The 23,718-nt window shown below is 48.2% G+C and overlaps 1 protein-coding gene across 5 annotated transcripts in view; it reads right to left on the minus strand.

Moving 5' to 3' along the window:
• The window catches only part of rassf8b (Ras association domain family member 8b), a 129,632-nt gene that overhangs the window by 34,527 nt on the left and 71,387 nt on the right, over nt 1–23,718 (minus strand). Inside the window, exon 1 of one of the 5 annotated variants that reach the window (XM_080207181.1) lies at nt 4,277–4,458. The exons of 3 other annotated variants lie outside the window; for them this stretch is intronic. The gene's annotated coding sequence lies outside the window, so the exon portion shown is untranslated. Of the gene's footprint in view, nt 1–4,225; nt 4,459–23,718 lie in introns of those variants that run through there. One more of the 5 variants, XM_080207185.1, reaches the window with a different exon arrangement.

A 23,718-nucleotide genomic window follows, 5' to 3' on the forward strand; every position in this document is an offset into this window, starting at 1 on the left:
CGGCCACCGCTTTCCATTGTGTTCCTTGATCCATCTTTCCAAGTATCCGGAGTAATAACTCTTCCCAGCTTTTCACATTTCTCACACGCCATCCCGACCCCCTCCCCGCCCGCTCACTTCCGGCAACACACACCATCACTGTTTGCTGGTGCAGATACATGGATTTGGGTCGGTGTCTGCGGGAGTTGGCACATTCTCCCCGTGCTTGCGTGGGTTTTCTCCAGTTTCCTCCCACACCCCAAAAAACATACTCTTAGGCTGACTGGTGTTAACAAGTTGTCCCTAAATTAGTCTCCCCTCAATCTGGTTATAATTCCTTTATTGTGGAGTCCAATAGGCGTAGACAAAGGTCATAGGGAGAAGAGGGCACTCACAATGTTAAAATGGCGGTGCGGGCTCGTTGGGCCGAAGGGCCTGTTTCCCGTGCTGTGTCGTTCTTTGTTCTAAGGACAATAGAGGAGGGAAAACCAAATGGCCAAGGAATCTTTGGAAAACTGAAAATACACTCAATAGTTCAACCAGGGAGGAGTTTTAGCCTTTTTCATACGGCACATTCCCTCAAACTCATTCAGCGCATCTTCAAACAAGTTGTTCCAGTTTAACTAACAGATTTAAAATTACACCTAAACCCCTGGGTCTCGATTCTCACCGTTACCCCCACGGAACACTTTGATTTCTTCCCACTACAGGCACGTTCTGGCCTCGTATCTCAGGCGTGGGTGTGCCGGGGTTCAGGGCAGCCGGAGTGGGAAACTTTTCTAACGCAGGACGGACAGTGGAAAGCCAGCTGCTCCCATTGGTGGCCATCGCTGAAATGACAGGATTGCTCCCTCAGTCGCTCAATGCTGTTTTATCCCCTCGGCCTGCCTTTTATTTGGGGGGGGGAATGGGGGTGGGGGTGGCGGGGATGGGGCGTTCCTTGCATCCCCAACCATACAACCCAGGGGCAACCCCTCCCTTCCCCACCCCAAAGCCAGGTTAAAGTTTCAATTTGAGTATTCGTTTCACAAGTAGGCTTACATTAACGCCGCAATGAAGTGAGTGTGAAAATCCCCTCGTCGCCACACTCCGGTTACACTGAAGGAGAATTTAGCCTGGTCACTTCACTTAAGTTGATCTTTCTCTACACTTTAGCCATGACTATAACACTACATTCTGCACTCTCTCATTTCCTTCTCTCAATATGGTCTGCTTTGTCTGTATAGCGGGCAAGAAACTATACTTTTTAACTGTATAATAATACACGTGACAATAACAAATCTAATCTAATCTAACCAGCACGTCTTTTGGACTATGGGAGGAAACCCAGGCAGACACGGGGAGAATGTGCAGACTCCACATAGACAGTGACTCAAACCGGGAACGAAACCCGGGTCCCTGGCGCTGTGAGGCAGCAGTGCTAACCACTGTGCCGCCCTCATTGATTTAGACAGATAGCAGTATGGGAATGGGAGGAGAAGGGGAGACTTAAAGGGGAGGGGTGCAACATTGGCAGCGATGCCTGTTGATGGGCACAGGGGACACCCCAAAAGGCAGTACCCACTCCACCCTGCCCAATACCGGCTGTCAGACTGCCCGCCTTTCCACCACCATACGGGTTAGAGTGGCAGAAGTGGAATGGAGCCAGGAACTGGCTACTTTAGGGCCTCGCTGGGTTTAAGAGTGGGTGGGGGCTGCCCACGATGGAATGGGAGGCAGGTCAGGGGCTTTGGGGGGGAGGGGGGGTGGTGGTAGAAATCAGCCTCAGTAACTCCTCTGTCGCAAGAATCTAAACGAACTGCACCATCACCCAGCGTCAAGCGAACAATATGTTAAGCGGTGGCCAACCACCAAAAGGGAAATAGTTCAGCCCCCACCCCCAGCCCCATTATATACCCTCAGCCAGTCGAAATATGAATGAAATTTGAGACCCGGGACACCGATCGTCCACAAATCCAGATGCTCAAATCCCGCAAGGATTCAGAGAGAGAGACAGAGAGCAAGGGGGAGTGAGAGACAGTAACAAGAGTGTGTTCAGATGAGGCACAGCTCTGGGGAGAAGATATCTCACTGTTGACAACAAGTTATGCAACTCTCAGTTCTTGGCCTCACAGCAGTGTTCAGTAGGGGTCTGGGAGTAAATACATTCAGAGGGGAGGGGCAAGGACTAGGGTGGAGGGGGGAGGCGGAGGGGGGAGGGTGGAAGCTTAAGACAATATCCCCTCATTGTCTTCAAATCTCAAAAGTGGTTTGGAACTGGGTGTCAGCTGCAGGGGTAAAATGAAACAGTGCTTAATGTTTGCTGGTGTGTGTGTGTGTGTGTGTGTGTGAGTGAGAGAGAGAGTGAGAGAGAGCGAGAGCAAGATTTGATTTGATTCATTATTGTCACATGTATTTACATACATTGAAAAGTATCATTTCTTGTGCACTATTCAGGCAAAACATACTGTTCATAGAGAAGGAAAGGAGAGCGCAGAATGTAGTGTTACAGTCACAGTTAGGGTGTAGAGAAAGATCAACTTAATGCAAGGTAAGTTCATTCAAAAGTCTTGACAGCAGCAGGGAAGAAGCTGTGAGTGAGAGCGAGTGAACGTGAGAGCAAGAGTGTGAGGCAGAGAGAGACAGAGAGACAGAGAGACAGAGAGAGTGAGAGACAGAGAGAGTGAGAGACAGAGAGAGTGAGAGACAGAGAGAGTGAGAGACAGAGAGAGTGAGAGACAGAGAGAGTGAGAGACAGAGAGAGTGAGAGACAGAGAGAGTGAGAGACAGAGAGAGTGAGAGACAGAGAGAGTGAGAGACAGAGAGAGTGAGAGACAGAGAGAGTGAGAGACAGAGAGAGTGAGAGACAGAGAGAGACAGAGAGACAGAGAGAGACAGAGAGAAAGAGAGAGACAGAGAGAAAGAGAGAGAAAGAGAGAGAAAGAGAGAGAAAGAGAGAGAAAGAGAGAGAAAGAGAGAGAAAGAGAGAGAAAGAGAGAGAAAGAGACAGAGAGAGTGAGAGACAGAGACAGTGTAAGAGAGAGTGAGTGAGTGTGAGAGTGCGTGTGTGAGAGACTGAATGTGAGTGAGTGTATGAATGAGTGTGTGTGTGAGAGTGAATGTGGGAGTGGGAGTGTGAGTGAGTGAGTGTGTGAGTGTGAGTGTGTGGATGAGTGAGTGTGTGTGAGTGTGAGTGAGTGAGTGTATGAATGAGTGTGAGTGTGTATGTGAGAGTGTGTGAATGGATGAGTGAGTGTGAGTGAGTGGATGAGTGAGTGTGACTGTGTGAGTGAGTGGATGAGTGAGTGTGACTGTGTGAGTGAGTGGATGAGTGAGTGTGACTGTGAGAGTGAGTGGATGAGTGAGTGTGACTGTGTGAGTGAGTGGATGAGTGAGTGTGACTGTGAGAGTGAGTGGATGAGTGAGTGTGACTGTGTGAGTGAGTGGATGAGTGAGTGTGACTGTGAGAGTGAGTGGATGAGTGTGACTGTGTGAGTGAGTGGATGAGTGAGTGTGACTGTGAGAGTGAGTGGATGAGTGAGTGTGACTGTGAGAGTGAGTGGATGAGTGAGTGTGACTGTGTGAGTGAGTGGATGAGTGAGTGTGACTGTGAGAGTGAGTGGATGAGTGAGTGTGACTGTGTGAGTGAGTGGATGAGTGAGTGTGACTGTGAGAGTGAGTGGATGAGTGAGTGTGACTGTGTGAGTGAGTGGATGAGTGAGTGTGACTGTGAGAGTGAGTGGATGAGTGAGTGTGACTGTGTGAGTGGATGAGTGAGTGTGACTGTGTGAGTGGATGAGTGAGTGTGACTGTGTGAGTGGATGAGTGAGTGTGACTGTGTGAGTGAGTGGATGAGTGAGTGTGAGTGCAGCATCATTAAACCCCATGCCTAAATATGGGAAAAGGTTGCGTTTTAAAAGGTTTCAGTTACACAAGGTTAACAGACACTGGCACTAAGGACTGGAAAATTGCTGGTAAATTACCTACTAATGCTCACAACATGCGTGTCTGACATTTTTTGGCTCTTGTAGCTTCCAGATGCTGAATTATCTTTAAAAAGAAGTTTGAAAGCTCGACAATGACTGTCCTTCCTAACGCATTCTCAGAGCAAGTCTGGATTCAGTTAAAACAACCCCTCTCCGTATAAATCTGTCTGGCTTTGACAGGCTGTGCAGACCGGGCTAAAGGGGAAGGACGGTCCCTGAATTTTCCACTGCGTCTTCAGGAAGGCAAATAAAAACAGCAAGTTTTTTTTTTAAATAATCACCCTGGATTAGGAAGAATTCACGGCGCTGAGGACCCAGTAAAGTTTCCTTACCGACCGGGAACACAAGCGCTTCCTTCCGACACGAACTCCAGTGTAGAGGCAGGATAAACCGTGGGCATTTCAGCCTTTTCTGGTTAAGCATTCCATTGTCTGGACTCTTGTGCTGACTCTGCTACGCTGCAGTCTCCATACCCCTGCGGGCTACGAGATGTCCTTCACGCTGCACCCCCCCCCCCCTGCGCTGAAACTAAAGGCAAAACATCAGGGAGAAAGAAAATAAGTACATTCTGCTTGGAGGTCAATGAAAGCTTACAAAAAAAAGTGAGAGGGGAGGAGAGGGTGGAAGAGAAAGGTCCTACCTTGTGTGAGGCTGGGCAGACAAACCCACTGGCTGCATCATCCTCCCTCCCCCTTTTTTTTAAAAAAACAAAAAAAAACCTCATCCGGAATTTTAAAAGAAAACAAGGAAAAAAAAAAGTTAGGAAACTTCAAGTTACAGGGGCTTATTTTAGGGACCGCTTGCCGGTCTGTACAGGAGGAGCTGACATCAGCTGTCGATGGAAACTGATCCCCGTTTGCATCTTAAATGGTGCCCGAATTGAAGTTTGAAGAGGCCAGCTCCAGTCCGAATAAAGTCAGTTTCCTGAGCTGCAATAATCCTGACAGTCTTGGGGGGTGGTGGGGGGGCTTATTGTCTGGGAGTTTGCAGCAAAACCTCTGGATCTAAACACCAGTAATAGGCAGACTGGATCCAAGCCACACACACACACACACACACACACAAGCTTCCTTTTTCCCCCTAAAAGACAAGTTTGCAACACTTTAATAGAACCTCTTAAAAGCCCCTGAAGAAAATGCTCTTTTTTTGGTTTTGAAAAGAGGGTGGCTTGTGTGTGGGAAAGATACTGAACAATTCCACAAAGACCTAGGGGGGCCGGGAGACTAAAGGCTGACCAACCCCTGGCATGTAAATGTTTACGCACTGGGGACAGTGCTGTACATCTTAAAAAGGGGGCCCCCCCTCTTTGGGGAGGTCCAGGGAAGTTTCGAAAACAGCCTTCCCTCCAAACTCATCTGCAGCGTCTGTGCTTGTCAGCAAATCTGGTGTTTTCATTGTCCTCGAGCGCCACAGAGAACAAACATGACCCATCTGCAGATAATCAGTAATGAGCGTTTTGAAGTATCTGTAATCTTGCCCCCCTTTCACTGCACTTCAACATGAGCTGTGTAGGAAATATGAGGGGTGGGGGGGGATGCGGGCTTGGTTTAGCTCAGTTGGCTAGATGACTGGTTAGTGATGCAGAGCAACGCCAACAGCGCGAGATTATTCATAAAGGCCTCGCCTTCTTCAACCTCGCCCGAGATGCGGTGACCTTCCAGTCGAACCACCACCAGTCATAGGATTACGGGATCCAGGAGAAGGCCATTTGGCTCATCTAGCCTGCACCGGCAACAATCCCACCTCAGGCCCTATCCCACATATTACCCTATCTAATCCACCCCCCCTCCACCCGATACTAAGGGGGAAATTTAGCACGGCCAATCCAGCTAACCCGCACGTCTTTGGACTGTGGGAGGAAACCGGAGCGCCCGGAGGAAACCCATGCAGTCATGGGGAGAATGTGCAAACTCCACACAGACAGTGACCCGAGGCCGGGAATCGAACCTGGGTCCCTGAGGCAGCAGTGCTAACCATTACGCCACGGGTGCAGTCATCTAGGACCACACTAACTTTACCTTTACCACTGCACTTTCTGCGAGGGCCGTTTTGAAGTGTTTGGGGATTTTTCTTCCCCCCCCCCCAGATGTTTTAGGGATAAAATATATGTTTGAACTAAAAAAAAATTCTCTCCTGGCAAAATGTCTCCTCGGCAAGGTCCCTTCAAGCGGCTAGCTTATATTTCAACATTAAACGCCAACAATAATAATGTTCTTTTATTTAAAGGGGCAGTCCGCAGCTCGACACTGTATTAACCCCCACCGTTCCAGACTGACGGGGCAAGCTGGTCAAATGTTTCATAAATACCCCTTTAATAACACTGAACTGTCCCACAGCGAGACCCATTTATGACCACAGCTTAAACCAATCTGAGCTGCGACATTTACAATCAATGCCAAGTGTCAGGACAAGAATAATTTGGATGCAGCTACCAGTAATTATTAAGTGTCACCAATCTCCAGGAATAATAATTGATCTCTGGGGCATTGCTAGAGCAACGCAGGACAGAATTGGCCACAGGAGCACTGGAAGGAAAAATGGTGTATATTTGATTTCAGCACCAGTTAGAAAAATCTCAATGGGAGAAAAAGGTGCCGTCCGACTATGTGGTGGTGTCGGAACTGGTCACGTATCGAAGACACATCCCGAGCTGGCGACGCCGATCACAATTTTGAGTGAGCCACAATATATCCTTCAAATTGAGACATGCGCAGTGAGGGTTGCAACGCAGTGGGAATGTTCAGAGCTTTGAACATCAGTGAGCAAGCTAACAGAATTTGCCTCAACCCCGGCCAACCCCCTCCCCCCACCCCCCACCCCTCACCAAACCAATTTTTTTGGAAAATCTCAGTACTCCCCCGGAATAGCAGTTCACAAGGAAGTACCGCAGGACTGCGACATCTTAAAAAAATCCCAGCGCGTTATTTTAGTGCAAAGTAACCGTGGGATTGCGGTTGGAACAGGTCCCGACAGTGCAGAAGGGGGCCATTCGGCCCATCGAGTCTGCACCAACCACTATCCCACACATGCCCTATCCCCGTGACACCACATGTCTATCATTCACCCTCTGATACTAGGGTCAATTTTAGCATGGCCAATCCACCTAACCCGCACATCTTTGGATACTTGAGGGGGGGGGGGGGCGGAGAGAACTGGAGCATCCGGAGGAGACCCACTCAGACACGGAGAGAACGCGCAGACTCCACACAGACAGTGACCCGATGCTGGAATTGAACCTGGGTCCCTGGCGCTGTGAGGCAGCAGTGCTAACCACTGTGCCGCCGTGGCTGCAGTTGAAGGGATAGGACTGGTTTAGAGGGGGCTGAATGGCCTTCCCAGAGCTGTCTCACTTGCAGCTTCAATCTGCATTTGCTAGCTCTACAAGGAATTTGTTCTGCAGTCAAGTTTCACTGCTCTGGAGGAGGCAATTTGGCCCAGTGATCCCGCACGGCTCATCCACGGAGTGATCCCATTCCTCACACTCTTTTCCCTCCAAATCCTGGGAAAAAGTTCCGACTCCAAATCCACACCCTTAATTTTGAAAAATCTTATAAACCTCCGTATGGTGGATAATTCAGTACACAGGATTTCATTTATCAGGCGTTTTTAGTGCAAGTTGTTGAAGAGAGCTAAACTCTTGCCTTGTTCTAGTTTCAGAGAGAATCAAAATAGCTCCTGACTGACTGGCCCAAAGAAAAGCCTAAGGCCTATTGAGGCCTGAACCATAGTTACCTGGTGATGTACTTTGGAAAGGGAAGGGGTGGGGGGGGGGGCTTCAGTCAGTTTTGGAGACCCTTTCGTGCATACCTAGAAGCCGTAGCTGTCCTGCGGCAGGGTCTTACCCTGCCCCTCCCCAGTGGAGGCTTGGCCATAGAGGCCATTTTTAAACGTCAACTCTGGAGAAGACGCCTCCATTTTGAAACACCCTCTTTCTCTCTCACTTACCTGCCAATGGCATCCTGTTGCCCCTTTGAGGCTGAAAGGGCCCCGGATTGGTTTCCATTTCAAGAGCGCTGCCCGCCCTCCTTAATTGGACAGCAAGACTGTCCCCTAACTGGCCAACTGGAGAAAGGTGGGGGTGGGAAAATCACAATGAATGACACTTCACACATTGTCTATTAGCAGTGTCTACTGGGGGTCAGGGCGGGGGGAGGTGGGAGACATGATTGAGGTGTATAAGATTACGAGGGGCACGGACAAGGTGAGTAGGGAGCAACTGTTCCCCTTCGTTGAGGGGTCAACCATGTGGGGGCAAAGGATTCGGAGGGAATTGAGAAAAACCTTTTTCACTCAGAGCGTGGTGGGAATCTGCCTGGGAAGCTACAAACCTTACTACCATCTTTAAAAAGTATTTGGATGAGCGCTGGAAATATCGTAATATTCAAGATGATGGAATAAGTGCAGGAAATTGGGATTAGTGGACATTCAGTGGTTGGTGCAGACTTGATGGGCCGAATGGCCTTTTCTGTGCTGTATGACTCTGTGGGTGGAATTTGCCTATCCCGGGAATCATACTGGGTGGGACACGGATTATGCAGGTGACCTTTGGCGGGATCGTCCAGCCTCGGGGGCCAGCGTGGCTGGAAGCTCCCGCCCTATGACCCCTGTAGCCCACAGGGAAGTCCCTGCCCTGTAAGTGTGGGTGGTCACTCCGTAAAGACCGGAGTTGTAGTTTCCCACCAGTACAAGTAGTGTTTAAGGTGCAGGAGAGAGCAGGGATTGTTAAAGTGGATGGATGGTCAGTCGGTGCAAGGCCCCGTATGGTATAATTTCAGAGCTGGCAATTTGAGTTCGGATACTTTAGTAAATGATACATTGCCGATGTCTAATGAAAAGTCAGAAAGCTCTGACCTCGGTATAAATGCTCTTTTAAAGTCTGACTGCCCAGATAGCAATTTACAAAGAGTACATCTGAAGAACCCAAAAGCTGGGTCTACTAAAGATGTTCGGTAGCAGACCAAACAAGGTTGGTGCAGTATGCAGCAATGCAATGCCAGGATTACATGTATATCACAATATAGTCCAATCTAACACTGTCCTATACTGCTTTAGAGAAAGATATAAAAATCCTACTTCAGTAAGGGGTGGGGAGAACATCATTTGTTCTTTTGTGGCTCAACCCAACAGAAATAGCTCACAATCAGAGTGCCTTTAATTACATGTTACGCTGAAATTCCTGGTACTTCCCGGGAGGAGGGATCGAGAAAGGAAGGAAGGAAATTCAGGAAGGGCATGCAAGCTTCCCATCAACCGCTTTTCCCTCCCCCAAAGGGTTAAGGATAGAGGAAGGGTCAAAGAGGTTCATACCAAGGCCCCCGACCTCACCAATGGTATTGGTGCTTCTGGGAAGGAAGAGATGGACAGGTCTCTGTACATGGCAAGCTATGTCTGAGGTGAATAACTAAAGGGACTTTAATCTATTTGGAATAACTGACCTGCCTAGAATTCAAGGGTGTGCACAGATTTGTAGGCGGGGTCCTGTGGTTACATAGCCCTGGTTTTCAAGGCCAGCACGAATTGCCCATTCTGAATTACCCTCGAGAAGATGGAGGTGAGCTGCCTTCTTGAGCTGTTGCAGTCCACGAACACCCACAATACTGTTCGAGAGGGAGCTCCCAGTGATGAAGGAACTGCCTTATATTTCTGACTCAGAGTGTGGGGGAAGAGGTGTTCCCCTTTCTCCACCCTTCTTCTCCAGCCTGGCTTTCGCATTCAAATTCTGACACCAAACTCATTTACATCCTGGAAGGAAATCCTTCTCCTCCTCCAGGCACCAGGCGCAAAGAGGACAACCATCAATTTCCATTAGATTAGTTCATCATTCGCTTGGCAAAGTACAGCAGTGGTTTGCCATTTTATGGCTGACCAGAAAACTCTCCCACTCTAACCGCCTGTCGTCAGGCGTATCGGACAGAGCTACAGACTGATAATCAACCTGTTTGGTTGTGTTATGAACCCACTTTCCATGGCCGTTAAGCCTTAAAATAGGGCTTCACGGAATCCCTACAGTGTCAAAGGAAGCCATTTGGCCCATCAAGCCTACACTGAACAACAATTCCAGCCAGGTCCTACGCCCACAACCCCATGCATTTACTCTTGTTAGTCTCTGCAACAGTAAGGGTCAATTTATCATCGCCAATCCACCTAACCTCTTTGGACTGTTGGAGAAAACCACAGCATCCGGGAGGAAACCCACACAGGCAAGGAGAGAATGCGCAAACTCCGACAGAAGAGTGACCCAAGCCAGGAATCGAACGCGGGTCCCTGGCACTGTGAGGCATCAGTGCTAACCACTGTGCCACTATGCCGCCCAATTTGAACCCAGAGCTTCTGGCCCAGAGGTACAGATGTTTCTCACTGCTCCACAAGCCCCCTTGTGGAGCAGTGGAAATACCCAAATTTGGAAATACCCCCTTTGGAAATACCCAAATTTTTGAAAAGCGAATGAAAGAATTTCACCTGAATGTGTTTTTGTGAAGAAGGACTGCACTGGCCATCTGACACTGTATTTAAGGAATTGCATACTCCCCGTTACGGAGACATTGCTGACGTCTCAATGTTCGGTCACGGGTCCAAAGAGTTGATGTTGATGTTTTACAGGATCAACTCTGGAATTTCGATTGCAACAATCGACAGGAGGTTGGGAAATTAGTGCTGTTTTCCCCGGAGAAGGGAAAGTTGGGAGGAGATTTGACAGGTTGAGACAGTTTCCAAGACCTGAACCTGCCCCAGGGAAAACTGCCACTTATCCAGCAGGATCGTCAATGAACAGCCAGCCAAGGTGGGATCCCGAAACTGGAAAGCCCAGAAGGAGAAGTGTCCCCTCTCCAACTTTTTAAAGTAAGAAGTCTCAGAACACTGGGTTAAAGTCCAACAGGTTTATTTGGAATTATGAGTTTTTGGAGCGCTGTTCCTCTATTCACCTGATGAAGGAGCAGTGCTCTGAAAGCTCGTGATTCCAGTTAAACCTGTTGGACTTTAACCTGGCGTTGTGAGACTTCTTACAGTGCCCACCCCAGTCCAACGCCGGCATCTCCACACCACAACTTTTTTAAGAGTCTTTAACTGAAGAATAGATTCAGCAGAAGGCCCAGCGCTGTTGGAACAGCAGCGATATGCAGGGGGGGTGGGAGGGAAGAGGGATGGCTGCTCCCACATCCATTCAGGTTCAGCTGTCTTGAGTTCTGACCTCCCCAGCATCCCTCACCTCCAGACACCTAAACTGACCCTCATCGCCTTTGGGAACCTGGTGGCTGATTGGGAAAAGCCAATTAGCCTTCTTTCATTTGGCTTCATTACCCAGTCTTATTGGCTACTCAGCATGTGCAAGTGGGTGCCATGCCAGTCCCCAATCCCCGTCTCCGCTAAAATCAACCCACTGGTGGGGCAAAGCCCAGGAACCAGTACACTGGACAGAGGGACTGACCCTAGCCCCATGCGTATCATAGAATCTCTACAGTGCAGAAGGAGACCATTCGGCCCATTGATCTTGCACTGACAACAGTCCCATCCAGGCCCTATCCCTGTTACACTACATATTTATCCTGCTAATCCCCCGGACGCGAAGGGCAAGTTAGCACGGCCAATCCACCTGACCGTCACATCTTTGGAGGAAACTGGAGCACCCGGAGGAAACCCACACAGACACGGGGAGAACGTGCAGGCCCCAAGCGGAAAGTCACCTGAGGCCGGAATCGAACCCGGGTCCCCGGCGCGGTGAGGCAGCAGTGGTAACCAATGTAATCTGCGAGTCCTGACAAGCCCTCACATCAAGGCTTGAAGTTCACTGACGTTGGATGAGGTGTTTGAGTAATAACATGCAAATAGCGGTTACGTTACAGCTTTCCCTGCTTAGGGCTCTGAAGAGTGCAATTGAACAGAGGGATGTGGGAATACAGGTACAGGATTCCCTAAAAGTGACGTCACAGGCGGATAGGGTCGTAGAGAGTGCTTTTGGTACATTGGCCTTTATAAATCGGAGTATCGAGTATAAAAGTTGGAGTGTTATGGTTAGGTTATATAAGGTATTGGTGAGGCCAAATTTAGAGTATTGTGTACAGTTTTGGTCACCTAGTTACAGGAAGGATGTAAATAAGGTTGAAAGAGCGCAGAGAAGGTTCACGAGGATGTTGCCAGGACTTGAGAAGCTGAGTTACAGAGAGAGATTGAATAGGTTAGGACTTTACTCCCTGGAGTGTAGAAGAATGAGGGGAGATTTGATAGAGATGTGTAAGATTATGATGGCTACAGATAGAGTGAATGCAAGCAGGCTTTTTCCACTGAGGCTAGGGGAGGAAAAAAACCAGAGGGCGTGGGTTAAGGGTGAAAGGAGAAAAGTTTAAAGGGAATATTAGGGGGGACGGGTTCTTCACACAGAGAGTGGTGGGGGTGTGGAATGAGCTGCTGGATAAATGCGGGGTCACTTTTAACATTTGAGAAAAGCTTGGACAGGTTCATGGCAGAGAGGGGTGTGGAGGGATATGGTCCGAGTGCAGGTCAGTGGGACTAGGCAGAAAAATGGTTCGGCACAGACAAGGAGGGCCAAAAGGCCTGTTTCTGAGCTGGAATTTTCTATGGTTCTATTACTTTATTCAGGTTGAGAAGAGGAGCTGGCAATCTTTGACCAAAAGAGAAAACGCTGGAAAATCTCAGCAGGTCTGGCAGCATCTCTAAGGAGAGAAAAACAGCTGACGTTTCGAGTCCAGATGACCCTTTGTCGAAGCTAAGGGGCAGAGAAAGTGGGAGATATTTCTACCGCGGGGGGAGGGAATGAAGGATGTGTCATAGAAACCAGGGGAAAGGCTGCTAATGGCAGCCCGGAGAGAGGATAAAGGGTGTGAATGGCCAAACAGCTGAAAAAATTATTATTTTAGGTTGTCTTTGGGACGGCTTTGAGAATGCTCACGCTAAGTAGTCAACAAAATTCCATCCACGCGTAGGTCACCAGTGAAAAATCTGCTCCTGATAAGTGCTCCTTGATAGCAACAGAAGAGGTTGTTTTCAACTCATCGGGTGAAAAGTATCTCTTATCATTTCCATGGAAACATTTTCCAGAATCTTCTGAGCACGAACGTGAAACATCCCTGTCTGCCTCTCTGTTTTCCCATTCTTAAAGGTTAGTGTGTTTGGTCCTTGAACTTGGTTCTTGAACTCTGACCTCTTGTACGTCCCAATTTGATTCACCTCGCAAATGGGAGATCTGCCTTCAGTCACACAATGCCCCCCCACAAGCTCTCAAGTTACTTTCCTGAACCCCTCCACACCCCTCTGCTCCTTTAAACCATTCTTTAAAACCAACCCCTTTTACAATTGCTCTCATCTTGAGATCTGTTGGTGTTTTGCCTCGTTTAGTCTGATAACAGTCCTGACAAGTGGCTGGGAGAGAGGGGGTGAATTTTACTACCATAAAAGGTGCTACGGAAATGTAACATTGTCCTCATCAGTGGTTCAGGAATTAAAACGCTGTTACCAAACCAAAAGTCTACACTGCCAACGCACCAGTGAAGGTGGTCTTAGTACAGAACGACAGAATCCCTACACGGCAGAGAGAGGCCATTCAACCCATCAAGTCTGCACCAACAACAATCCCACCCAGGACCTATCCCTGTAACCCCATGTATTTACCCTGCTAATCCCCCTGACACTAATGGGCAATTTAGCACGGTCAATCAACCTAACCGGCAGGTCTCAAAGAAACCCACGCAGGCCTGGGGGAGAGCGTACAAACTCCGCACAAGCTGAAGCCGGAACTGAACCCGGATCCCTGGCGCTGCGAGGCAGCAGTGCCAATCGGTGGTCATAGACCAAAACGGAGTCACCAACATGCAGTCAGAGCAGGATCGGGGTTGGAAGGTCATCGAGATCCAGCTTCCAATCGTCTGTAGGACATTCTGATGAAGGGGGCTGGTTGCACACCAAGATTTTGAGCAGTTTCTTTCAGAAAGCTCAAACACATCATCTTTTTTGTTCAGCTCCAGAGCCTTTTAGCAATTCTGGGAAAGCAGCGCTTGTCTGTAATAACAATCATGCAGCAGTCTACAATGGACAAATGCAAATTAATCCAAGAGGTGTGAAATTTAGCACCCTGACTTACTTGACACCAAGTCTCGGTTAACATGGACATCTTATTTGCGAAATCAAATAGCTCCTATTATAAAGCAGCCCGTAGGAGATATTGGGGATGTAAGTCAGAAGGGAAAATAGCTTTTAAGAAGTAGTGTTGTGCCCTCAAGTCTGGCATTCTCCAAGCTTCCATTGCCTTCCCTGGTTGGAATGGACAGCCATAATGTGGGGATGCTGGCGTTGGACTGGGGTAAACACAGTAAGTTGGAATGGACGGCAACAGACAAATGCTGGGGTTGTAACACTGCCGTTCAACACTGCTTAATGATGACACATTAAAGTCCCATGAAAGCTCCTGGTTGTATTGTGTATATAGGAACAGCCACTTCACACCACTACAATACACCCCTTTTAATGCCAATTGCCCTCGGCACTATTTTACCCTCTGGCTCACAAAGTATAAATTGACAAAAGGAGCGCGACAGCCCGTCAGGCTGGTGGTACCACTTCTACAACAACAGTCAGAGCTGGTTGTAAACTTCAGACAAATGCCCATCTTTCAGAGGGAGCTCCCTGGACCCTGAGCCGGCAGACAGCCGGAGCAGTTCACAGTCCGGGTTAAATGGCACCCAAATCCACACCCACCTGGAGAAAAAGGATAACCTCTGTTACTCGTTCAGCCGGTGGAATTGTAGCGGGCGGGACACAGACCATGCAAAAGGTCCGTTGACCTTGGGTGGGATTTTCCAGTCTTGGGGCGAGCGGGGCTGGAGAATCCCGCCAACACAAAAATGTTTCCCTCTTGCTTCAGCAACTGCACTCAGAGTGAAGCTCTATGTACTGTCCATCGCTGACTAACCCCGTTTCCCCCGTGCTAAAGCCTGGGATTTAAAATTAGGGCAGTTGGGATGGGGCAGGAATGGGATGGGGTGGAGATGGTGTGGGGGTAGGGACTGGGATGATGACAGGGTGGGGGAAGGGATTGGGGTGGGGCGGGGCAGGGCAGGATGGAAGAGTAGAGAAGGGTGAGGTGGTGGTTGGGTGGAGGTGGGAGGAATGGCCATGTATACAATCACACCAGCATCCACTGTGAACGTGTTCACGATTTTCCTCGTTGGTCGAGTGCCTTTCATTTCCCTTTCTAATTGGTTATTTTCCAGTTTTGTTTTTCCAAAAACTTTTCACAACATGTTACTGCTTTAAAGCAGCGACCCAAACACATTGCACCAAAAACAATCACACCCAATAACAGAACATGGATCATTCATCACACAGTCCATCCAATCAGAGCACGTCATTATATCTCCTGTAAAAGTCCAGCACATACAGGGTTAATGTACGACTCAGCACCGTGTCACCCACACTGTGATGTTTAAGTTTTGCTTTATTTATTAGTGTCACAAGTAGGTTGACATTGACACAGCAATGAAGTTACTGTGAAAATGCCCTAGTCGCTACACTCCGGCACCTGTTCGGGTACACTGAGGGAGAATTTAGCATGGCCAGTGCACCCTAACCAGCACATCTTTCAGAAACCAGAACACCTAGAGGAAACCCACGCAGACACAGGGAGGACGTACAAACCCCGCACAAACAGCGACCCAAGCCAGAAATCGAGCCCAGAACCCTGGCACTGTGAGGCAGCAGTGTTAACCACTATGCCACTCTACGCCCTGGAAGGAAGCACATGATCGAGACCCAGGGATCAGTGTGGGGTCGAGCAGAGATGGATAAAGACCTAAAGCATGCAGACAACTCCTAGCAAGGGGGCACAGCGGTTAGCACTGCTGCCTCACAGCACCAGGGACCTGGATTAAATTCCGGGCTTGGGGTCACTCGCTCTCTGTGGATTGGCCGTCCTAAATTCTCCCTCAGTGTACCCAAACACGTGCTGGAGTGTGGTGGGAAGGGGATTTTCACAGTAGCTTCATTACAGTGTTAATGTAAACCAACTTGTGTCATCTATAAATAAACTTTAAAAAACTCATACGTTTTGCTGGACACATGTAAGTGGTTCTAGTGATTAAAGGCTAATAGTGAATCTACAGGAACAGTAAGGACTTCTTTAAAACATACTGATCTGTAACCAATACTCAGTGCGGCAGCAAGGGAATATTATTCCAGAACCTTGCTAAAATGCAGAGACGAACGGAGATGCTGGGTGACTAAGAAAAATTCAACAAATCATCTGACTTGAATGAAACTTCACAAGAAGCAGAGGTTCAGAGGGAAAATCACTAGACAAAAATTCCAAAGAAAGACCTGGAAGCTGGAGTCAGAGATTTACAATTCCTTTCTGCAGCAGAAAATTCCACTGAATCCGACCCCTCACCATCCCAATCCAGATTGCAGAGTTGACTGAACCAGGGAGATAGGGCAAAACCTTTTAAAATTCTGGGCTGCAACAACTCCCAAGGGTCCTTTAAAGTAACTCATCGTCAGAAATGCTATTTCAAAGAAACCTGTGAACTCAGAGGAGGTGAACAAAGGGACAGAAGCGGCATTGATAGTACAGGCTTGGTGGGCTGAAGGGCCTGTGCTGTATTGTTCTTTGTTTAAAACCCAGTCAGAGTCTGAATGCGTGATATACACGATGCAAGTCCATCCAAAAAGAGAGAAAAACGTATTCGATATTTTAGGAATGTTTTTACCAAATTTGTAACAATCAGAACTCCAATTTGACAGTTTCAAAAGTAAATTGCTGAAGATAAGAAGTCTGTAGGTAGCCAATCCAGACAGCCTTTGTTAAAATGACTCCTTTACCATTGCACGCAGCCTGCCGAAACCAGCAAGTGCGGCAAATCCAGGTGCACCGCTGGACCTTATTCGCATCGGCGGAATGCTCATCCTTGGCCACAGAGGACAACGAGACAATCCATCCGACCACAGACAAAGCAAAACAAAAAGGAGACAACCACAATCTGCGTCCACCTTGCGAAGGCCGAGGTGGGAGCAGCAGCCACCACCGACCCGGTGCGACAGCCAAAACAACCAAACGTGGATCAGCACCAAGGGACGGAAGTAAAGAACGAAGACATCCCCAAACACCGGCACAACCTCCAAAACAACAGGCAAACTGGCACCGACAGAGCGTAACACTCCTCCGATAGAACAATGGAGCAGATATGAAAGCTCCCTGACTACTGGAATCTTTAAATTCAAGAGGGGGGGATGGGGTAGTGATAAGGTAGGCATTGTGATAATGTAGTGACCACAGTATAAATGTATGGGAGTAATAACATCATCAAAGACGAGACGAAAATTGGTAGAACTCCAAATACATTGGATAAAGAATTAGGGGTAGGTGTATTATGAGAGTTAATTGAGCGCAGTACCACCTACACAATGATGCATGACCCAGGCCCAGGGGTCAGTGTGAGGTTTGGACCAAAGCATGTGGACAGCTCTCAGCTTCCATTCCTTTCTCAGCTTGTTTCACAGTTAACCCACAGAAGCCTAAAAAGACTTCATTAGCAAACACTGTAGCAAACACTCCAAAACAATGTCCAACATTTGGTGTTTGCCAAACTTGATAGTGGTGAACAAGTCACGATACTCAGCATTAAGTATGTGCAATGTAACAACCTCCCAGGGATAGAATCATAGAATCCCTATAATGCCATTCAGCCCATCAAGTTTGCACCAACTCACTGATGAGTATCTTATCCAGGCCCCCTCCCCTGCTCTATACCCAAAGCCTACACATTTACCATGGCTAATCCATCTAATGTACACATCGTGGGACACTCAGGGGGCAATTTACCATGACCAATCCACCTGACCTGCACATCTTTGGACTGTGGGAAGGAACCGGGGCAACCCGGAGGAAACCCACATAGACACAGGGAGAACGTGCAAACTCCATACAGAGAGACAGTCACCCAAGGCCGGGCATCGAATGCGGGTCTCTAGTGCTGTGAGGCCAACCACTGTGCCACCTTTCAGAACTCAAGAGTACATGACTCAAAATCAGACCATTCGGCCCAACAAAACAATGCTAGCATTTATCAAGCCTCCTTCCGTTCTTCCTTATGGAAATGTGTGCCACTGTCCCGATCGCGTGTTGCAGAGTATTTGCAGTGATGGGGCAGAATCATGTAACAATCTCCCAGAGCTGGCTTTGACAGACACGATAGTTATACAGTGCAATGCACCGGTGTCAAAGAGCAGCGTCAGGGAGCAGTGACCCATCACCACACAGCCACCAGTGAGGCAACTTAAATATTTCAGCATGGTTCCACTCGGAGCCTCTCTGACACATACCGGAAGGAAGCGAGGCTGCAGGTTTTGTTCAAATGTTAAGGATTGCTTTTCCTGCAGGGATCTTGTACCTCGGTGTGGCCTCGGGTTACGTCAGAGTCTGGGAGGTCACCCTGAGTCGGCTGAGCTGCTGCAGGGTCCGATCGCCAATCTGAATCTCTATGGATGATATACTTTGTTTGTATAGCAGGCAAGAAACAATACTTTTCAAAGTATACTAATACACGTGACAATTATAAATCAAAATCAAAGAGCTTTGGAATGCCCTCTGAAATACATTATATATGCAAGTCTTTTTAGAGAGGAAACTTGTTGAATAAGAAATGGAGGAGGTGATAGTGGATGCCTTGGTGGTTATTTTCCAGACGTCGCTGGATTCCGGGGAAGTGCCGGAAGATTGGAAAATGGCTAATGTTACGCCGTTGTTTAAGAAGGGTGGCAGGCAAAAGGCAGGGAATTATAGGCCGGTTAGTTTAACGTCTGTTGTAGGTAAAATGTTAGAATCCGTCATCAAGGAGGAAATAGCGAGGCATCTTGAGGGGAATTGCTTGATAGAGCAGACGCAGCACGGTTTCGTTAAGGGGAAGTCGTGTCTGACAAATTTACTGGAGTTCTATGAGGATGTGTCTAGGGCGGTGGATAGAGGAGAGCCGGTGGATGTGGTCTTTCTTGACTTTCAGAAGGCATTTGACAAGGTACCTCACAAGAGGTTATTGTAGAAGGTCAGGGGGCATGGAGTTGGGGGGTAGGGTGTTAGCGTGGATAGAGGATTGGTTGTCAAATAGGAGGCAGAGAGTGGGGGTCAATGGGTGCTATTCGGATTGGCGGTTGGTGACTAGTGGTCACTAGTGGTGACTAGTGACCCCAGGGGTCGGTGCTGGGGCCTCAGCTATTTACCATTTATATAGATGATCTGGAGGAGGGAACCGAGTGTATGGTGTCGAAATTTGCTGATGACACCAAGATTGGTGGAACGGCAAATTGTGCGGAGGGTGTGGAGAGTCTGCAGAAGGATCTAGGTAGGCTGGGCGAATGGGTCAGGAACTGGCAAATGGAATTTAATGTTGGCAAGTCCGAGGTGGTCCACTTTGGTAGGAATAATGGTAGGAAGGATTATTACTTACGTGGCGAAAAACTGCAGCATGCGACGGTGCAGAGGGACCTCGGGGTCCTTGTGCATGAGTCGCAAAAACCCAGCCTGCAGGTGCAGCAGGTGGTCAGGAAGGCGAATGGGATGCTGGCCTTCATAGCGAGGGGGATTGAACATAGAAGTAGGGAGGTCTTGCTGCAGCTGTATAGGGCATTGGTGAGGCCGCAGCTGGAGTACTGTGTGCAGTTTTGGTCGCCGCACTTACGCAAGGATATTTTGGCCTTGGAGGGAGTGCAGAGAAGGTTTACTAGGCTGATACCGGAGTTGAGGGGGTTGAGCTATGAGGAGAGGCTGAATAAACTAGGCTTGTACTCGTTAGAGTTTAGAAGAATGAGGGGAGATCTCATTGAGACATATAAGATGATGAATGGGATGGATAGGATAGAGGTGGAGAGACTCTTCCTGCTCAGAAAGGACAGTAGGACTAGGGGGCACAGCCTCAAGATAAAGGGGGGGCGGTTTAGAACGGAGTTGAGGAGGAACTTCTTCACTCAAAGGGTGGTGAATCTCTGGAATTCTCTGCCCGTTGAAGTGGTGGAGGCTGCCTCGCTAAATATTTTTAAGACGCGGGTTGATGGGTTTTTGATAGGCAAGGGGATTAAGGGTTATGGGGAGAGGGCGGGAATGTGGAACTGAGCCACGACAGATCAGCCATGATCTTATTGAATGGCGGGGCAGGCTCGAAGGGCTAGATGGCCTACTCCTGCTCCTATTTCTTATGTTCAATGCCTCTACTTTCTCAGAAGACTAAGGTAATTTGGCATGTCCATTGTGACTCTCACCAACTTTTACAGATGCACCATAGAAAGCATACTTTCTGGTTGTATCACAGCTTGGTATGGACTCCTGCTCTACCCAAGACTGCACGAAACTTCAAAAGATCTTGAATGTAGCCCAATCCATCACACAAACCAGCCTCCCATCCATTGAATTTGTCTACATTTCCCATTACCTTGGAAAAGTAACCAGCATAATTAAGGACCCAACGCATTCTCTCTTCCACCTTCTTCCTTCAGGAAAAAGATACAAAAGTCTGAGGTCACGTACTAATCGGCTCAAGAACAGCTTCTTCCCTGCTGCTGTCAGACTTTTGAATGGACCTACCTCACACTAAATTGATCTTTCTCTACACCCTTACTATGACTGTAACACTACACTCTGCACTCTCTCCTTTCCTTCTCTATGGGTGATATACTTTGTTTGTATAGCAGGCAAGAAACAATACTTTTCAAAGTATACCAATACACGTGACAATAATAAATCAAAATCAAAGAGCTTTGGAACACCCTCTGAAATACATTATATATGCAAGTCTTTTCTTGAGAGGAAACTTGTTGAATACTTTCTGCATTCTGATACAGGCTTACGGTTTTACATAGTCCATTTAAGATGCCATTGCCTCAAAACTGTTAAAGAGATTGGTTAGACATGGTCCACCCAGAATCTATGATAATCTGATTGGAAAAAGGACAAGTGTTCTCCAAGTAACCTTGGTTAACTAGGAATTTCTAACTGTGCGACACAGGAATTCTTCTCCCAGATTTTAGAATCGTGTTTCCAAGTTGTGTTTATCGGATCCCCTGTGGAAAACCACTTCTCTACTGTCCATTCTCCTCCTCCTCTGGGTCCCCGACCCCAAGAGAGCATCAGCGACCAGGAACTTCCATTGGATTGGTCCGTGTTTGGCAAGGTACTGTAATAACCTTTTGCAGGATGGGTGACCAGAAAACTCTCCCATTCTCACCACCTGCCATTAGCTGCAGTGGAAACATTTACAGGCTGATAATAAATCTGTTTGGCCACATTGTGTTCTTCCCCAGCCTGGGGTAGGACTTGAACCCAGAGCTTCTGGCCCAGAGGTACCCATTGTGTCACAAGACCTCTTCCCACTCTCAGTAGCTATTCTGTAGCCTTACTCTGGTTTGTAACCAGCTTTCTGTCCAGCAATAAGATCACAAGCTGCATCATCCAGAGTGGATTAACCAATCAGCCAGTTCACATGTTATTAATGGGATCTTGCTGTGTACAAAGATTTTGAGCTCACTTGCCTGTACGGCAGCGATTGCACTGTAAAAATCATTCACTGGACGTGAAATGTAGTGTTGATGCATCTGATCAGGCACTGGATTAACCACAAGGACTCTCTCAGTGCTCTGGCGAGGGGGGGGGGGTGGGGACAGGGCGGCAAGGGGTGGGGGGGGACAGGGCGGCGATAGTGTTAGAGCAGAAAAAGACTGGCCAAATCTTCGTTAACGGTTATCCAGGGCAGGTGGGAATGTAGAACCCGAAACACAAACAGTTCAGCCTGGTCTTAGCACGTGGTGGAGAGGCTCAAGGGGCAGAGTGGCCTTCTTCTGCTCCTGTTTGATATGTCCAGATGTTAAGGAAGTGCTTTGCAAATAGACAGTGGAACAGGCAATAAACTGCAATTAAATAGCACCTTATGTGGTAAAATGTCCCAAAGTGATTCATAGGAACAGCAACAGAGGAATATGGCACTCAGCCACATCATAACCAGTGACTGAGAGCTTGGTCAGAGATCCAGGCTGTAAGGAGTGACTTTAAAAAGGAAGAGGGAGGAAAAAAAAGAGAGAGAGAGAGAGAGAGGGGGAGGAAAAGAGAGAGAGAGAGAGAGAGAGGAAAAGAGAGAGAGAGAGAGAGAGAGGAAAAGAGAGAGAGAGAGAGAGAGAGGAAAAGAGAGAGAGAGAGAGGAAAAGAGAGAGAGAGAGAGGAAAAGAGAGAGAGAGAGAGGAAAAGAGAGAGAGAGAGAGGAAAAGAGAGAGAGAGAGAGAGGAAAAGAGAGAGAGAGAGAGAGAGAGGAAAAGAGAGAGAGAGGAAAAGAGAGAGAGAGAGAGGAAAAGAGAGAGAGAGGAAAAGAGAGAGAGAGCGAGAGGAAAAGAGAGAGAGAGAGGAAAAGAGAGAGCGAGAGGAAAAGAGAGAGAGAGAGAGCGAGAGGAAAAGAGAGAGAGAGAGAGAGAGAGCGAGAGGAAAAGAGAGAGAGAGAGCGAGAGGAAAAGAGAGAGAGAGAGCGAGAGGAAAAGAGAGAGAGAGAGCGAGCGAGAGGAAAAGAGAGAGAGAGAGAGCGAGAGGAAAAGAGAGAGAGAGAGAGCGAGAGGAAAAGAGAGAGAGAGAGAGCGAGAGGAAAAGAGAGAGAGAGAGAGCGAGAGGAAAAGAGAGAGAGAGCGAGCGAGAGGAAAAGAGAGAGAGAGCGAGCGAGAGGAAAAGAGAGAGAGAGCGAGCGAGAGGAAAAGAGAGAGAGAGCGAGCGAGAGGAAAAGAGAGAGAGAGCGAGCGAGAGGAAAAGAGAGAGAGAGCGAGCGAGAGGAAAAGAGAGAGAGAGCGAGCGAGAGGAAAAGAGAGAGAGAGCGAGGGGGGAAAGAGAGAGAGAGCGAGGGGGGAAAGAGAGAGAGAGCGAGGGGGGAAAGAGAGAGAGCGAGGGGGGAAAGAGAGAGAGAGAAAATTCTGGAACTCAGGACCAAGTTGCTGAGATAATGCCCAACACTGGGGGAGTGAGGAAAATTGGAGCAGCATCAGAAAGCTGAACTGGAGGAGTGCCGTGAGGCTGGAGACGTCACAGAGACAGAGGGGAGACCACAGAGAGGTTCAAACACGAGGAATTATAAATTACAGAGGGCCAAAATAGCCCAGTGGGCACAGGGGTGAAGGGTGAACAGGACCCTGTACCAGAGTACGGGGAGCAGACAAAAATAGTGAATGATTAAGTGGGCAATCCAGTGTTGCGAAAGTTCTCCGATGACAAGTTGGAATTCCAAGTCAGAGTTGTGAGCTGAGTAACTATTGCGAATTGTCCTCACTAACGCATTGAACTAATAAATAAAATCAGACTGATACTGTCAGTGTAAAGCAATGGAACTGCAAGGGCTGTCACTACTTCCTGGCTGAAATCTGCACAGGCCATTGCCAACTTACCCAGACCAGAACGCGGTGTGGATCTCACTCCACTTTTAAACACAGAGGAAAAAAACCTGGCAGATTCTCTCTGGAGCAAAAGGAACAACAGCTTGATGCAATTTTCAAAAAAGCCGTCCGCAAAGAGTTTTACAAGAGGGATTGCAAACAGATGGCAAACACCGGGGACGGGAACGAGGGAATCGGAGAATGACATTGGGAAAGTAACAGCGTTCGGCTTAGGCGCGAATACTGAGAAACAAGAGTGTCTGGCGAGCCTCTGAGAAGGAAATCAAAGCAGGATAAAGGAAGGCCACTTCCAAAGTCTGGCAAAATTGAAAAATATTTTTCGATGAGGTAATTACTGACAGACACAGCAGGCCAGAGTAGGCCG

This window comes from Carcharhinus amblyrhynchos, chromosome 19 (genome assembly GCF_965287045.1).
Source record: "Carcharhinus amblyrhynchos chromosome 19, sCarAmb.v2.hapA, whole genome shotgun sequence".
NCBI classification, from domain to species: Eukaryota; Metazoa; Chordata; class Chondrichthyes; order Carcharhiniformes; family Carcharhinidae; genus Carcharhinus; species Carcharhinus amblyrhynchos.